Source organism: Elephas maximus, chromosome 26 (assembly GCF_024166365.1).
Source record: "Elephas maximus indicus isolate mEleMax1 chromosome 26, mEleMax1 primary haplotype, whole genome shotgun sequence".
Lineage (NCBI taxonomy): Eukaryota > Metazoa > Chordata > Mammalia > Proboscidea > Elephantidae > Elephas > Elephas maximus.
This window is the reverse complement of record NC_064844.1, coordinates 35856213-35874975: the sequence shown is the minus strand read 5'-3', so window position 1 is coordinate 35874975 and position 18763 is coordinate 35856213. Positions and strand designations below refer to the sequence as shown.

Genomic DNA, 18763 nt, shown 5'->3' with positions numbered 1-18763 from the left:
GCTGTTTAGTCAAAGATCAATTGACCATAAAAGTTAGGGCTAATTTCTGGATTCTCAGTCCTCTTCTATTCATCTATATGTCTTGATTACTGTAGCTTTTTAGTAAATTTTGAAATTGAAAGTGTGAGCCTCCAATTTTGTTGTTCTTTTCAAGATTGTTTTGGCTATTCTAGGCTATTCACATTTCAATATAAACTTTAAGATCAACTCAACAATTTCTACAAAAAAGCCAACTGGAATTTTGATACAGGTTGCGTTGAATCTGTAGATCAATTTAGAGTGTATTGTCATTTTAACATATTATCTTCCAATCCAACAATGTGAGATGTCTTTCCCTTTATCTTCTTGAGCTTATTTAATTTCTTTCAATAACATTTTGTAGATTTCAATATACAAATCTCACAATTCTTTTGTTAAAATTATTCCTAAGTATTTAATTCTTTTTGATGCTATTGCAAAAAAATTGTTTGATTTGAAATTCAGATCGCTTATTGCTAGTGTATAGAAATACAATTGATTTTTTATATTAATCTTGTATCCTGCAACCTTGTCAAAACTGTTTATTAGTTTGAGTAGGTTTTTAGTGGATACCTTGGGATTTTCTACATACAAGACCACAACATCTGCAAATAGATAATATTACTTCATTTCCAGTCTAAATGCCTTTTATTTCTTTTTCTTGCCCAATTACCTCTGGCTAGAGCACTAGTACAATGTTGAATAGTAGTGGTTAGAGTGGACTTCTTTTTCTTGTTCTCAATCTTGGAGGGAAAGCATTCGGTCTTGCACCATTACGTATGCTGGTAGCTGTAGGTATTACATAGATCACCTCTATAGGGTTGAGATAATTCACTTCTATTTTTGGTTTGTTGATTATCTTTATCATGAAAAGTATTGGGGTTTTTTCGTGAATTTTTGTGTGTGTCTATTGAAATAATCACTATTTTTGTCCTTTGTTAATGTGGTATATTAGTTGATTTTTAGATATTAAACCAATCTTGCATTCCTGGGGTAAATCCCACTTGATTATGGTATATAAACTTTTATATTTGTTGATAGATTTGGTTTGCTATTATTTTGTCGAGAATGATTTTGCATCTACATTCATAAGAGATTTTGGTCTGTAGGTTAGCTTTCCTGTGATGTCTTTTTCTAGTTTTGGTATCAGAGTAATACTAGCTTCAGAGAAAGAGTTAGGAAGTGCTCCCTCCCCTTTATTTTCTAAACAAATTTGTGAATTGAATTCTAATTTATCTGAAAATAAGATTAAAAACCTCACATTGTTTTGTTTGCCCATTATATTTCTAATCCTTTTGAAACACTTTGTTTTTAAAATGTCTCTCGTAAGAATATAGTAAAGTTTTGTTTTGTGATCCCAAATAAAAGTCATTTGTTATTAATGATAAGTAAAGGTTTAGGGCCATTTTGAACAAGATCTTCATCAACTCAATTCCACGTAGCACTGGCTGTAACATAAAGCACTAATTTGGGGAAGTAGAACTGGGATGGGCCCTGAATTATTTGTACGCAGCTTTCTGTGAATCTGATTATGCCACACAAATATGGAAGTGACCCAGAGAAAACTAGTGCTGAAGAAACTTGCAGAAAGAGGAGAGCAAGCTTGTGAGCTGGGTAGGAACAAAACAGGGAACGAGAAGGATAAGGCATTTACATTTGTGGTAAACCACCTTATGGTCAAATGCTTCAACTCATTGATTCATTTAATGCTCCTAACAATCTTCCCAGATAGTAATTACCATCCCTATTTTACAAATAAGAACAATAAGGCTTGGATAGTTTAAGTCCCTACCACTCAAAGTGTGATTCCCAGACCACCAGCATCAGCATCACCTGGGAGCTTGTTAAAATTTATCAGGCCTCACTGCACACCTACTGAATAAGAATCCACATTTTAACAAGATCCCCAGGTGATTTATATGCACATTAAGTTTGAGAATCACTAGTGATTTTCCAAAGGCCACAAATGTAATAAATAACAAAACCCAACTCCACAGCCTCTGCTTCTTGCTCTGTGGCTGCTCTAGAGCCAAGTCACTAGAGAGTCATAGATTAGACTCTTTGCTATAGCTGAATAGAGGAGTTCATGTTTTAACAACAGCCCTCAATTTTCTCATCTGTTGAAGAGTTAATTACCACCACAAAATGCATTCTATGTCTCTCAGAATAAAGAAGGTGCTTTGAATACCTAGAACAACAAATAAATTCTAAGGGAATAAAATTTTGTCATGTTGAATAAAAGTCACCAGCTTAAGTTTAAAATTCTCTAATTACATAAGAATTTATTTGTTGCAATGAAATCTAAGCTTATTTCTGAGATGTTAACAACTTTGTACACAAGCATGTCCATCCATGGTAGCCAGTCCATTCACATCGAAATGAGAACTCTATTGCACTTCTACCACTCATCTCTCAGTTTCTCATTCTCTGATGGTTTGCATGTTGCTATGATGTTGGAAGCTATGCCACTAATATTTTAAATACCAGCCACCCATGGTAGATCGGTTTCATTGGAGCTTCCAGACTAAGACAGACTAGGAAGAAAGGCCTGGTGATCTACATCCAAAAATCAGCAAATGAAAATCTTATGAATCACAACAGAACATGGCCCAACTTGCTTGCTTTGGGTACATCATAGGAGGGATCATCACTAGAGGAGGATATCATGTTTGGTGAAGTAGAGGGACAATGAGGGCAAGGGAGACCTTTGGTGAGATGGATTGGTACAATGGCCACAGCAATGGACTTGGACATGCCAGCGATCATGAAAATGACACAGGACTAGGCAACATTTTGTTCTGTTGTACATAAGGTCATCTTGAGTCAGAATTGACTGGATGGCAGCTATCTACTAATCTATCTCACCTATTGCCAAACTTAAGTGTGAATAACGAAGGAAATTCTTCCATAGAACATTGTAGTAACTCTTGGAGACCTTGACCTAGGCCTTTAAATGTGAATAAAATTAAAACAGATACTATTCACATTGAGTTCAAATTTTGAGTGAAAGTTCATTTCTTGCAAAATCCCAAATTGTCCTTCCTTCTTTGCCTGTTTCTCAGACTATTCCCTCCTGACTTTTCTTTTTCAATTTTAGAGGAAATATTATTTATTTACTTTTGTTTTGCTAAGAAAAAGTTGATGCACTTTTGATTTGGCCCTGGTGCTCTGAGATGGGCCAGCTTGTCCTGCTCTGTCAGGTTAAAAGAGCTTTTTAAAGAGCAAAACCATAAAATAATTCAGTATCATAACTGCTCCCAATGAGACCTCCTTACTTGAGAAGACTGGATCATTCATCTGAGAGAACCACGCTGTACTCTTCTTGCTTCCTTTGGAATTTTAAAAATTGAAGAGCACTTCACAATAAGGTTCATAGATAATTAATGCAGCTCTATTCATTTAGTTGCAAAAAAAAAAAAAAGCTTCAATTTTTGGTTATTTCATCCTCTTAGTCAGATGTAACTGTTTTTAAAACACAAGTTTTATGAGGACACACCGTACTTACTGATGTTACAGGGTGTTTTATATCTTTTTCCCAGCTGGCAAGATTCTTGTAACGACATCCTAGGGATGAGACAATAAGAGATAGATCACATCTCAGGATTTACATGGGAAATAATCTTTTAAATTAGTACTTACCAGGCCACGATACTTTTCTTCAAGGGAAAAAAAGGCAGGTAAATATAGTTGATAAAGTGCCTAACAGCTCTTAAATAAATCATATCTGGACTCTGATACTGACCCTGTCATTTACTATGTTGCTTTGCACAAATCCTAACACTTGTACAAGTTTCAGTTTTCTCACAAGGCTGTTGTGAGAACTGAGTGAGTTAATGGATGTTAAAGCGTGTGGCATTTAGCAAATATGTAACACATGGTTATTATTATAGTAAATAACTACCCTCCACAAGGTGGCAGAAGGAGGTGTGAAGTATAAAGACAAAGTAAAATAACTATTTTAGGTGAAGGGAAAGACAACACACAATACAGGAGAAGTCAGCACAATTGGATTAAACGAAAAGCAAAGAGTTTCCTGAATAAACTGAACTCTTAGAAGGCCAGTGTAGCAGGGGTGGCGGTTTGGAAACCACGGTTTTAGGGGACATCTAGGTCAATTGGCACAATAAAGTCTATTAAGAAAACATTCTGCATCCCACTTTGGTGAGTGGCACCTGGGGTCTTAAATGCTAGCAAGAAGCCATCTAAGATGCATCAATTGGTCTCAACCCACCTGGAACAAAGGAGAATGAAGAACACCAAAGACACAAGGTAATTATGAGCCCAGGAGACAGAAAGGACCAATAAACTAGAGACTACATCAGCCTGAGACCAAAGAACTAGAAGGTGCCCAGCTACAACCGATAACTGCCCTGACGGAACACAACAGAGAACCCCTGAGGGAGCAGGAGAACAGTAGGATGCAGACCTCAAATTCTCATAAAAAGACCAGACTTAATGGTCTGAGGCTAGAAGCACCCCGGAGGTCATGGTCCTCAGACGTCCTGTTAGCCCAAGATAGGACGTATTCCCAAAGCCAACTCTTCAGACAGGGATTGCACTGGAGTATGGGATAGAAAATAATACTGGTGAAGAGAGAGCTTCTTGGATCAAGTGGACACATGAGACTATGTGGGCAGCTCCTGTCTGGATGGGAGATGAGAGGGCATAGTGGGTCAGAATCTGGCTGAATGGACACAAAGATATGAGAGGAAGGAAGGAGTGTGCTGTCTCACTAGGGGGAGAGCAAGTAGGAGCATATAGCAAGGTATATATAAATTTTTATATGAGAGGCTGACTTGAAAAAGACAAAGTAAAAATCAAAAGCCAGAACAGAAGCATCTCTCTTTTGGAATACAACTTCTCCTCTCCTTTAATATTGAAGCCCAGACAACTCCCAGATAGAAAGCAGGCATTTAGAAGGCTAGCGAAGCCTGACTGTCATGGAGAGGACAACTGCCTGAACCAAGACTTGGAAAGTCCAGGTTGGAGCCCCCCATGGAGCTTGCCAACTCACATCTAGTGTCTTTCACTGTTACTATCCCATGACAAGATGACTGAACACTACAGCCTGGCTTTGCCACAGCACCGAAACTGCTGCCATGTGGAAGCACTGCTAAGGGCATGGGACAGTGCAAAAGAACTCAGACAGGTCACTCTCCTCGATACCGCCACCAAAACTTGTACATCAAAAGGAAGGAGACCTCTCTCATTCACACTCCAAAAGAAGGTATGATTGAACAATATGATGTACATAATGTCACTGAACTAAACATGTAAAGATTGTTAAAATGTCATACTTTTGTTACATATCTACCACAATTAAAAAAAAAAAATGGTACAGGGCAGAAGTAGCAAATAAAAAAAAAAAGCAAATAAGGGGAGATAAATTGATTTACACACAGCAGCAACTTACCTGCACCCTGAACTGTGTCAGCCCAGGTTGTACTTTCAGTAGGAGGGAAGGAAACTAAACAATCACTTATGAGTATTCTGGGCCAGGCACTCTGCCGTAGATCACTTCTGCCACTCCTTACCACATCTTTGTTCGTAAGGTAGGTACTATGGTCCCTCTGTTACAGAGGAGGAGAGGCTCAGAGAGACTAACAATGTGTATGAAGTCACATAGCTAACCAGAATTAGAATAGAGATTGGAACACAGGTCTATCTGACACCTTACAAATTGGTCAGTGTAGAATGTCGTATTTGGTATGTGGAGTTTTTGTAATTCTTAGCTTGAGTTTCGTTTTTCTGGTGAGTTGGTTGGTTTTTGTTCAGTTCTTGTTCTTCCTTAACCCTGTTTCCTGAAAACTGTTAACTTGTCATGGGTACAAAACCCAGCCCACTTTTTTCTAAAGACTTTGGATAAGATACTTTAACTGACCTAAATATTAAATCTGTCCTGGAAAGTCTTCAGATGTTAACAATCATTTCTTGATTACAGTAAGAAATTTAAACATTATAAGAAAGCAGAAGTTCTAACTCCACTGGGTTCATCTCCACATGTGCCTGGTTGGGGGTTTCGTTTTTGTGCTTTGTTGTTTTTAACAATATATTGCTCCATCAGAAATAATTTCTCCTTGGTGCCTTCATGTTATACAAATCCAAGAGCTGAGCAATCTTTAGAAATTACTATCAGGCTTTCTCAGGCAGGAGAAACAGGAAAGGCTGAAAGTCATCTCAAAGGGTCTGCAGCCAGGATACCCATTTGTATGTTTGTATGTAATTTACTTCTTTTTTTTTTTTTTTACTCTTGTTCTATGAAATCTGAGTATCCCTGGTGGCACAGTAGTTAAAGCACTCAGCTGCTAACCATAAGGTCAGCAGTTTGAACCCACCAGCCGCTCTATGGGAGAAAGATATGGCAGTCTGCTTCTGTAAAGATTTATAGCCTTGGAAACCCTATGGGGCCATTCTATTCCGCTGACAGTATATGAAATACTAACTGACTTCATTAAAAAAAAAAACCCAAACGCACTGCCAACTCAATGATAGTGGGTTTGGTTTTTGTTTTTGTTTTGTTTTGTTTTTGTTTGGTTCTCTGTGAAACTTTTAAAATTTCGCCCGTTTTATACCACACAGTGAGGGGTAAACTGCTACACCTCTTTAAAGACTCCCAGCGTTTCATGTGGTCTGAATTATGAAAACAGAAGATGCAGGTTCCAAGAAAATAATTATTTTGCTTTGTTGAGCTAGGTGAAGTTACATGTGAAATGGCTCCCATGTGCCAAGGATATCAGTTTAACTGAGGGTTTAGTTTTGTGCTTTGTTTTGTTTTTAACATTACACCATCAGAAACAACAGAATAGTAACCCACACAGTCTTGTGTTTGTTTGTTCTTTATCCCAGTGGAAATGTTCTTGAGCCCTGGAAAGACGGATTAACATTTACAGAAATAGTACCAAGCAAAAACACATTGTAGACCATACATTCTCATCTCTCATTAATCAGCAAGTGCTTTCAAAATACTGTGAGTTAGATGGGTCAATGTTGAGTAACCTGGCTAGAGTTTGAGATTCATCATCTAGACTTTATTTTCTGTTCTTTATTGTATTATTCCTTGTGCGGTAACCAATTTTATTTTAGTTGTTAGTCATTCATCCTTAATTTCCTAAAAACTGGCTCTATAACTTTGCCTACCTTCTGTTAGTTGTTCAAAGTTTTGGGGGGTTTCCAAAAAAAAAAAAGCATATAGATAATTGAAAGAGGGAGAGAGCATTTTACGAATCAGTTGGCATTTCATATGCTCTCAACAGAAATGTTCAATCTAATACTTAAGACATAAATCAAAGCCCAGCAACTCAGCACCTAATACAAAAGTTTTGCTAAGATTCATTGTTTTAGGAAAGCAAAGCTAACCTAGGCATATTAACTTAAATCCATTGTAGGATTCTGCTAAATACCTCTAGAAGGTGCTATGATTTGCAGTCGGTGTATGAAAACATATAAACAGCTTGTTTTTGTTGTCGTTGTTAGGTGACGAAACACTATCCCTTCCTGCGCCATCCTCAAAATCGTTGTTTGACCCCACCTTACCTATAAAAAATATGCTTTTTTTCCCAAATAAGTTGATTTTAAAACCCTAAGTTATTTTTCTTTGTGCTTTGATAGCTCTCCAAATGAATAAACCTGTTTGCAGAGGCAATTATTTCCATGGATAGGCTTAAACGCACATTGATGGTATCCGTGTGTTATAACATCGCAGTTAACTAGGATGGTGGATGAGAATCTGGATAATGGGATTTTATAACTAACTTCATTATAGAAGTTAAATGGAATGTTACAAGATTTGACACTAATAACTCTTTTAAAAATTCTCTTCTTTGGATTCCATGACATTCCCTCCTACTAATTATTTCCCTATGTGCTGGTCATTCCTCTGATCATTGCTGGTTTCTCTTATTCTTCAGCATCCCATAAACATTCCTCAAGTTTGTTTCCTCAGTAACTTTTGTCTGTACACATTCCTTGATGCCATCAGCCTTTCCCATACCTTCAACTATCAATTTATTAATATATGTACATAGTATTATCATCTCAAATTCTTTATGGTGGGCAGGTGAAGAAAGGAAATAAGAAGGGAAGAAGGGACAGAGAGGAAGGGATAATTTACTCCTACCTAAAATCTTTTTCCCCAGCTTTCCACCCTTTTCCAACTCCAAAGTGGACATGCCCACCTCAAACATTCAAACAGGAGTTGAAATCATTTTTTTTTTAGTAACAGTTTTACTGAGATATGTTGTTGTTGTTAGATGCCGTTGAGTTGGGTCCAACTCATAGTGACCCCACATACAACAGAAGGAAGTACTGCCCGGTCCTGTGGCATTCTCATAATCACTGTTATGCTTGAGCCCATTGTTGCAGCCACTGTGTCAGTCCATCTTGTTGAGGGTCTCTTTTTCCCTGACCCTCTGCTTTACCAAGCATGATGTCCTTCTCCAGGGAATGGTCCCTCCTGATAACATGTCCAAAGCACATGAGATGAGGTCTTGCCATCCTCACTTCTAAGGAGCATTCTAGCTGTACTTCTTCCAAGACAGATTTGTTCATTCTTCTGGCAGTCCATTGTATAGTCAATATTCTTTGCCAACACCATAATTTAAAGGTATCAACTCTTCTTTGGTCTTCCTTATTCATTGTCCAGCTTTCACATGTATATGAGGTGATTGAAAATACCATGGCCTTGATCAGGCCCACCTTAGTCCTCAAAGTGACATCTTTGTTTTTTAACACTTTAAAGAGGTCTTCTGGAGCAGATTTGTCCAAGGCACTACATCATTTGGTTTCTTGACTTTTGCTTCAGTTAGCATTGATTATGGATCCAAATAAAATAAAATCCTTGACAACTTCAATGTTTTCTTTGTTTTTCATGATATTGCTTGTTGGTCCAGTTGTGAGTATTTTTGTTTTCTTTATGTTGAGGTGTAATCCATAGCGAAGACTGCAGTCTTTGATCTTCATCATCAAGTGCTTCAAGTCCTCTTCAGTTCAGCAAGCAAACTGTGTCATCTGCATATCGCAGGTTGTTAATGAGTCTTCCTCCAATCCTGAGGTAGAATTGAGATATATATACTGAGATATAATTGCTATTAAATAAACTGTACATATTCTAATGTACAATTTATGAAGGTTTGACATCTATCTACTCCCACGGCACCATGACCACAATCAAGATAGTAAACATATGGATCACTAACAAAAGTTTCCTCATGATTCTTTGTAATGCCTTCCTCTTCAACCATTCTCTGCACTTCCACCCCTCTCTGCCCTTCCCCTCTCCAAATAAACTAAAGTGCTTTGTGTCACTATAGATTTTTTTGCATTTTTTAGAGTTTTATATAAATGGAATTAGGCAGTATGTTTTTTGGTTTTTAGTTTGACTTCTTTCACTCAGCACATTTATTTTGAGGTTTGCCCATGGTGCGAGTGTATTGGCAGTTCATTCCTTTTTGTTGCTGAGAAGTATTGCAATTAGATAGTTATATTATAATTTGTTTATGTATTCACCTGTTGTTGGAAACTTGGATTGCTAACAGTTTTGTGTTATAAACCTGTCATGAACATTTGTGTGTAAGTCTTTGTGTGAACATATGGTTCCTTTTCTTTTGGGTAAATACCTTGGAGTGAAATTACTGGAACACATGGTAGATGTATGTTTTCCTTGTTAAGTAACTGCCAAACTGTTTTACAAAAGGATTGTACCGTTTTACGTTCCCATCAGCAGTATATAAGAGTTCAGTTGCTCCACTCCTCACCAATACTTGGTATGGTTGGTAAATTTAATTTTAGCCATTCTTATATGTGTGTATCTCATTGTAGTTTTAATTTGCATTTTCCTCATAAATAAGGATACTGAACATCTTTCCTCATCTCTATATATTCTTTGGTGAAGTGTCTATTCATATATTTTGAATTCAAGTCCATTATCAAATATATGCTTTGCAAAGACTTTCTCTTACTCTGTGGCTTATCTTTTCATTCTCTTAACAATGTCTTTTGAAGAGCAAAAGTTTTAAATTTTGACCAAGTCCAAGTTATCAGCTTGTTCTTGTATTGATTGTGAGTTTGGTGTCTTACCTAAGAAATCTTTACCTAACCCAAGTTCACAAAGATTTTCTCCCATGTTTTTTGTTTGTTTTTCAGAAGTTTTATACTGAGGTATATGATCCATTTCGAGTTAGTTTTTGTATAGGGTGGAGTATTGAGCCAAGTTCTTTTCTTTTTTTTTTGCATATGGATATCCAATTTTTCAAGGACCATTTGTTGAAAAGGCTATCCTTTCTCCACTGCGTTGAATTGTGTCCTCTAAAAATATGTGTCATGCCTGTGGTTATAACCCCTTTGGAATGGGTTGTCTTTGTTATGTTACTGAGACAGGATTAGTGTGGGGTGTATCTTGAGTCAATCTCTTTTGAGATATAAAAGAGATTAAACAAGTAAGCTAGCAAGCAGAGATGGTGTAAGATAGATGCCAAGCCACCTGGAGAACTCTAAGGAACCAGAAGCTGAAGAGACAAGGACCTCCCTCCAGAGACAACAGAGACAGAAACTGTTCTCCCAGAGCCAGTGCTCTGAATTTGAACTTCTAGCCTCCTAAACTGCAAAAAAAAAAAAATTTCTGCTTGTTAAAGCCATCCATCCACTTGTGGTATTTCTGTTATAGCAACACTAGATAACTAAGACAGTGTGGGTCTATTTTAGAACTTTTTATTCTGTTCTACTGATCTGCTTATGTTCACACCAATACCACACTTTGTTGATTATTATAGCTTGGTGTGATGGTTAAGATTGTGTGTCAACTTGGTGGGCCATGATTCTCAGTGTTTATATGTAATCACTCTCATGATGGAATCTGCTGTGAGAAGCCAATCAGTTGAAAGGGAATTTCTTTGGGGGTTGTGGCTTGCATCCGAATATAAGCAGACATTCTGGGACTGCCTACTGTTCATCTGACCTCTGGTTCTTTGGACTTGAGCTATCAGCTTATCCACTGATCTTCACATTCATCCATCTTCACAGCCTGTGAGTAGAGCCCTGATCTCCAACCTGCTGATCTTGTGTTCACCAACGCCTGCAGCTACGTGAATCAGGAAAAGTCTCTATCCTAATCCACAGACTTGGAACATTCCAGCCTCTACAATCACGTGAGCCATTTCTTTGATATAAATCTCTCTATATATATGTATTTATACACTTTACTGATTTTGCTTCTCTAAAGAACCCAGCCTAAGACATTTGGTACTGAGAGTGGTTCTAGAGAAACATAATTATACGGATGAGTTTTCTAAAATTTTTCTCAAGTCTGGCTGCTCTTAAAGATGTTGATGGCTCTGCTTCCAGCAGTAAAGAGGGCACTGCTAATCCATGGCATGAGATGGCAATGAGACAGATAGGGTTAACTGTGGCAGTTGCTGAACAAAAGAGCTTTTAAAAGATTATCATCTAGAAGTTGGGTAAACAGGAAACATACCCTGTTGTGAGGCAGATAGGGTTAACTATGCTGGTGGAACAAAAGAGCTTTTAAAAAGATTACCATCTAGAAGTAGGGTAAACAGGAACCCACCCTGTCAACATGAGATAGGATTGGGGCAGCCTGTGAATTACTATCTCCTTCTTACTGTCTTTCTAGTCCCCTTCTCCTTTGAAGGCTCCGTATGCACAAAGGAGCAGAGTGTGATTGCTGTTTGACCTTCCCTAAGCCCTCCAAAGATGGCAATGTAGTGCCGAAAATCAAGTGTGCTTGCACTATATCCCATAATAAGTGATGCCAAGGGCTGCCCAGAGGACTCCAACTTGCATATCAGCAGGTTCCATCTTACATTCCAGATGTGTGTGGCAACATAATTAACATACACCACCATTCTGAGAAGTACCAACCCCTTGAAAGAATCCCACTAAATATTCATTACTGTCTCTACTGAACCCATATAAGCCCTAGCCTTGATTCCCTTTTTGAGTCAGTCTATTGGAGAGGTTTAGATCCCCACTGACTCCTTTTACTTGACTCAAGCAAAATAAAGCTTGCTGAAGATAAATTTTGTCATTTCCCTGTATTCTTACTCGGGAAAAGACAAGGACCCTTTGAGTCAGATTAGCAATTGGTAACAGCAATACAAATATGCAAAATATCACCACCAATAGATCAGGTATTGCTGAAAGGTGAGGCTCTGGATGCACATATATCTGATATCTTTCTACAGTTTTGTAAGAATGAGAAGTATAAGGAAGCTGATTGGCTGGCCCTACTTTTGATAGACAAACTGGTAAAAGAAGGAGGCGCACTCAGGGCTTTGAAGTAGAGAAAACATATTTTCTTTAGTGTTTTAGTATTGAAGTGAGAGAATATATTTTCTAATGTTTTAGTATAACTGTATAAGCTATTCTTTGAAACGTAATTACCTCCTCTGGAATCTGTTCGACAATTGTTCCTTTAAAGAAAAATAAGGTAATCAATTTTTAGTTGCTGATTTAACTATGTTCCTCTCCCAAGGAAAAAATACACAAAATCGAGGTAGCTGAACACAGCTTAGATCTATCTTGTGACAGAAACCAGGATGGCATGAAGAGACTTGCAGGACTTCAATAATATATCATTTTATCATTGTGCCTACCTCAAAGAAAAGCCAACATTTCTGAAAACCTCTAAACCCTGACCTTCCCCCTATAAAAACTCTCAAATAAGTCGTCTAGGTTTAGACAGAATTTGAGAGCAATTTAACCCTCTCTGTCTCTTGAATACCGGTGTTCAATAAAGCCCTCTTATTGCTTACCTCCTCCTGTCTCAGTATTGGCTTTGTGGCAAGTGGCACGAATCCACAATTTGCGGTAACAGCTTCAGAGCCAAAGCTCGAGTCCCTCATAAAGGACCTCAAAGTTTCTACTTGTGCTTTGAAAGAAAGCCTTATTTCTTATAGTAACAGAGCTGATATTGCCAAAAACCAAACCCAGAGTCTCACCGTAAAAGTGGCTGAATTACAACCCCAGCTCAATTACCAACCTCAAGAGGTGTGTGAAGTAAGGTCATTGATTGGGAAGAAACGAGATCCTGAAACTTGGGATGGGGACATATGGGCAGATAATCTGGAAGCTGGAGGCACTGAGCCCCTAAATTCCATTGAACCACTCCTGCCAGCAGAACTACTCCCATTTGAAGAGATTACTTCATGTTTGTCTGCTAACCCACCCTGCTGAGAAAAACCATTAGCCATCCACTCCCATCTAATGAGATTATCCCTAGCTCAGCTGCATCTAAGAAACCCTTGCCTGAGTCATTGCCTGGGGCATCACCTGAAGCAGATGCTTTACAAGACAATGCTGAATGTTCTCAAAGCAATTCCACACTACGTTCTGACTTCTAGACCTATAACTAAACTTAAGTCTCAGCAAGCCCCAAAAGGTGAAGTACAAAGTGTGATCCAGGAGGAGGTATGCTACAAACAGAAATATGGAGAATATGCATGGGTATGGCTATTAAGGGTGTGGGATAGTGGTTCAAGGAACATAAAGATGGATCAGTCTGAGTTTATTCATGTGGGTTCACTAAGCACAGATTCTTCATTCAATGTTTCCGCTCGAGAAATCAGGAAAAGAGCTAATAGTTTATTTGGTTGGGTTGCTGAAGCATGGATTACTAGGTGGCCTACACTAAATTAAGTTGAAGTACCAGAACTGCCTTGTTATACTGTAGAAGAAGGTATCAAAGGCTTAGAGAAATTGGCATGCTAGAGTGGGTTTATCAGGTTAGACCCACGGATCTACACATTAAGTGCCCAGGGGACACACCTTTTACCATATGGAGGTCATGTTATTAATGGAGCCTTGGCTCATGTCTGTCTCACAGTAGGTCCAGTGGGCCCCCAAACCCTTCCTGTAGTGATTTCCCCAGTACCAGAATGCATAATTGGAATAGATATACTCAGCAAACAGTAGAACCCCCGCACCGGATCTCTGACAAATAGAATAAGGGCTATTATGGTAGGAAAAGCCAATTGGAAGCCATTAGAATGGCCCCTACCTAGGAAAATAGCAAACCAGAAGTATTCCTGCAGGGACTGCAGAGATTACTGCCACCATAGAGGACTTGAAGGATGCAGTGGTAGTGATGCCTACCACATCCCCATTCAACTTGCCTATTTGGCCTATGCAAAAAACAGATGGATCTTGGACAATGACAGTAGATTATCAAAAACTTAACCAGGTGGTGACTCCAATTGCAGCCGCTATTCCAGATATAGTTTCATTGCTTGGGAAAATTAATACATCTCCTAGTACCTGGTATGTGGCTATTGATCTGGCTAATGGCTTTTTCTCCATACCTGTTTTGAAGGACCATCAGAAGCAGTTTGTCTTCAGCTGGCAAGGCCAGCAATACAACTTCACTTGCCTACCTCAGAGCTACATCAACTCTGCATCTCTCTGTCATAATTTAGTCCACAGGGAATTTGATCACCTTCCCTTTCCACGAGACGTCACACTGGCCCATTACATTGATGACATTATGCTGACTGCACCTAATAAGGAAGATGTGTCAATGACTCCAGACTTATTGGTAAAACGGTTGCATGCTAGAGGGTTGGAAATTAATACCCCAAAAATTCAGGCACCTTCCATCTCTGTGAAATTTCTAGGGGTCCAGCAGTGTGGGGCATGTCGAGATATTCCTTCTGAAGTGAAGGATACGTTATGGCATCTGGCTGCTCCACAACTAAAAAGGAGGCACAATGCTTAGTGGGCCCCTTTGGATTTTGGAGGTAACATACTCCTCATTTGGGTGTGCTACTCTGGCGTGTTTTTCAAGTGCCTCAAAAAGCTGCTAGTTTTGAGTGGGGCCTAGAAAAAGAGAAGGCTCTGCATCAGGTTCAGGCTGCTGTGCAAGCTGCTCTGCCACTTTGGCCATATGATCCAACTGACCCAATCCTGCTTGAAGTGTCAGTGGCAGATAGAGATGCTGTTTGGAGTCTTTGGTAGGCCCTATCAGTGAATCACAGCAGAGACCTTTAGGATTTTGGAGCAAAGCTCTGCCATCCTCTGCAGATAACTGCTTTCCTTTAGGGAAACAGCTTTTGGCTAGTTACTGGGCTTCCTAGAGACTGAACACTTAACCATGGGACACCAAATCACCATGTGGCCTGAGCTGCCTATCATGAACTGGGTGTTGTCTGATCCACAGAGTAATAAAGTTGGACATGCACAGCAGCATTCCATCATTAAATGGAAGTGGTATATATGAGATTGGGCCCGAGCAGGACCTAAAGGCACAAGTAAGTTGCATGAGGAAGTGGCCTAAATGTCCATGGTCTCCACTTCTGTCACATTATCTTCCATCTCCCACTCTGCATCTATGGCCTCATGGGGAGTTCCTTATGATCAGTTGACTGAAGAAGAGAAAACTTATGCCTGGTTTACAGATGGTTCTGCATGATATGCAGCACCACTCAAAAGTAGACAGCAGCAGCACTACAACCCTTCCCCGGGACCTCCCTGAAGGACATTGGTGAAGGGAAATTCTCTCAATTGGCAGAACTTCAACAGTGCGCCTGGTTGTTCACTTTGCTTGGAAGGAGAGATGACCAGATGTGCAAATGGTTTGGCTGGATGGTCAGGGACATGGAAGGAACATGATTGGAAAATTGGAGACAAGGATTTATGGGGAAGAGGTATGTGGATAGACCTCTCTGAATGGGCCAAAGAAGTGAAGATATTTGTGTCTAATGTGGATGTTCACCAAAGGGTGACCTCAGCAAAGGATGATTTTAACAATCAAATGGATAAGATGATGCATTCCATGGAAACCAGTCATCCTTTTTCCCCAGCTACTCTCATCATTGCTCAAATGGGCTCATTAACAAAGTGGCTGTGGTGGCATGGATGGAGGTTATGCATGGGCTCCAGCAACATGGACTTCCACTCACCAAGGCTGACTTGGCTACAGCGGCTGCTGAGGGCCCAATCTGCCAGCAGCAGAGACCAACACTGAGCCCCCAATATGGCACCATCCCTCGAGGTGATCAGCCAGCAACCTGGTGGCAAGTTGATTTCATTGGAACACTTCCATCATGGAAAGGGCAGTGTTTTGTCCTTACTGAAATAGACACTTACTCTGGATATGGACTTGCCTTCCCTGCACACAATGCTTCTGCCAAATTACCATCCATGGACTTACAGAATGCCTTCTCCATTGTCATGGTATCCCACACAGCAATGCCTCAGATCAAGGGACCCACTTCACAGCAAATGAAGTATAGCAGTGGGCCCATGCTCATGGAATTCACTGGTCTTACCATGTTCCCCATGATCCTGAAGCAGCTGGCTTAATAGAACAGTTATGGCACCAGGTAGTGGCAATACCTTGCAGGGTTGGGGCAATGTTCTCCATGAGGCTGTATGTGCTGTAAACTAGAGTCTAATATGTGGTGCTGTTTCTCCCATGCCAGGATTCATGGATCCAGGAATCAAGGGGTCAAAATGGGAGTGGCACCACTCACTATTACCCCTAGTGACCCACTCACAAGATTTTTGCTTCCTGTCCCCACGACCTTACGCTCTGCAGGTCAAGAGGTCTTAGTTCCAAAGGGAGGAATGCTCCCGCCTGGAAACACATCACTGATTCCATTGAACCGGAAGCTAAGAATGCCACCTGGCCACTTTGGACTCCATATGCCTCTGGATCAACAGGCAAAGAAGGGAGCCACCATACTGGCTGTTGTGATTGATCGTGGTTACCAAGAGAAAATCAGATTGATATTACATAATGGAGGTAAAGAAGAGTATGTCTGGAATGCAGGAGATCCCTTGGGGCATCTCTTAGTACTACCATGCCCTGTGATTAAAGTCAATGGAAAACTATAGCAATCCAATTCTGACATGACTGCTAATGACCCAGACCCTTCAGGAATGAAGGTTTGGGTCACCCCACCAGGCAAAGAAACACGACCAGCTAAGGTAGTTGCTGAGGGCAAAGGGAATATACAATGGGTGATGGAAGAAGGTAGTTCTAAATACCAGTTACAGCCACATGACCAGTTGTAGAAATGAGGAGCGTAATTTTTATGAGTATTTCTGCTTTGTATGCGTGCATCAAATATTTTTGTTTTCTTCACTTATAAATATAAGATATAAACAGGGCTAATGTGTTTTCAGTTGTACGTGTGTTAGTTGTATCATGTTAGGTGCAAGTATGACTTTATAATTTTGTTCAGAGATTATGTACAGTTTAAGGAGGTGCATACATGTGCCAAGTTGACAAGGGGTGGACATGGCTAGGCCATGATTCTTAGTGTTTATATGTAATCACTCCCATTATGGGATCTGCTGTTAGTAGCCAATCAGTTGAAAGCAAGTTCTTTGGGAGTGTGGCCTGCATCCAAATATCAGCAGGTATTCTGGTTTTTTGCTCACTCTGGATCCTGGGGCTGCCTCCTGTTCATCTGACCTCTGATTCTTGGGATTTGAGCTATCAGTGTATCAGCCAATCTTGGGATTCATCAATCTTCAGAGCCTGTGAGCAAGAGCCCTGCTCTCCAACCTGCCAATCTTGGATTCACCAGCCCCTGCGGCTATGTGAATCAGGAGAAGCCTCCATCCTAATCCACGGACTTGGAACATTCCAGCCTCTAAAATCGTGTGAGCCGTTTCTTTAATATAAATCTCTCTCTCTCTCTATATATATATATATGTATTTATATGCTTTACTGGTTTTGTTTCTCTAAAGAACCCAGACTAAGACACTCGGTTAAGGTAGTTGGCTGCTAACTGAAAGTTTGGCAGTTTGAATCCACACAGAGGCACCTCAGAAGAAAGTCCTGGAGATACACTTCTGAAAATTCAGCCATTGAAAACCCTATGGAGCACAGTTCTAGTCTGATGCACATGGGGTTGCCATGAGACAGAACTGACTCAATGGCAACTGTTTTTTTAATAGCTGGCATAATAATGCTTAAAATCAGATTGTGTGGCCCTCCAAATTTGTTCTTTTTCAAAGTTGCTTTGATTATTCTAGGTCCTTGACATTTCCACATGAATTTTAAAATCAGCTTTTCAATTTCTACAAAAAATCCTGCTGAGATTTTGATTAATCTATACATCAAATTGGGGAGAACTGACCTCTTAGCAATAGAGTCTTCTAACTCATGAACAAGGTATATCTCTCCATTCGTTGAGGCTTTGTTTAATTTCTGTCAACAATAAGTGTAGTTTCAAGTGTAAAATCTTTAACATCTTGGTCGAATTTATCCTAAGCATTTTTTTTGATGCTGCTATAAATGGTATTTTTTTTTTTCATTTCAATGTCTGATTACTCTAAGTGACAGTACATAAAAGAAGCCCTGGTTGCACAGTGGTTAAATATTTGTCTGCTAACAGTAAGGTCAGCAGTTTGAATCCACCAACGGCTCCTTGGAAACACTATGCAGCAGTTCTACTCTTTCCTATGGGGTCACTATGAGTCGGAAACGACTCGATGGCAAGGGGTTTTTTTTTTTTTTTTTTTTTTTTTGGTATATAGAAACACAATTGCCTGTCGTAAGTATTCAATTTATCTTAAATACCCAGAATATGTTAAAATTCTTAAAAGCCTGACATGTAGCAAGGGGTATATAAGTGTTTTGTTACAAGCTTCAGCAAAACTCGACGATGAATTAAATGGATCATGCGTGTGGCACGTGTGAGGGACAGCAAACATAAAAATAAAAGATAACTGAGATTTCTAGTTTGGATGACTTTGGTGGCCAGTGACCTAGTTAATGAAGAT

General features: G+C 39.5%; 1 pseudogene; it reads left to right on the top strand.

The window, feature by feature from the left end:
- The first annotated feature begins 5139 nt into the window (after positions 1–5139).
- LOC126067934 (uncharacterized) lies at positions 5140–17043 on the top strand (annotated as a pseudogene).
- The last annotated feature ends 1720 nt before the right edge of the window (positions 17044–18763 follow it).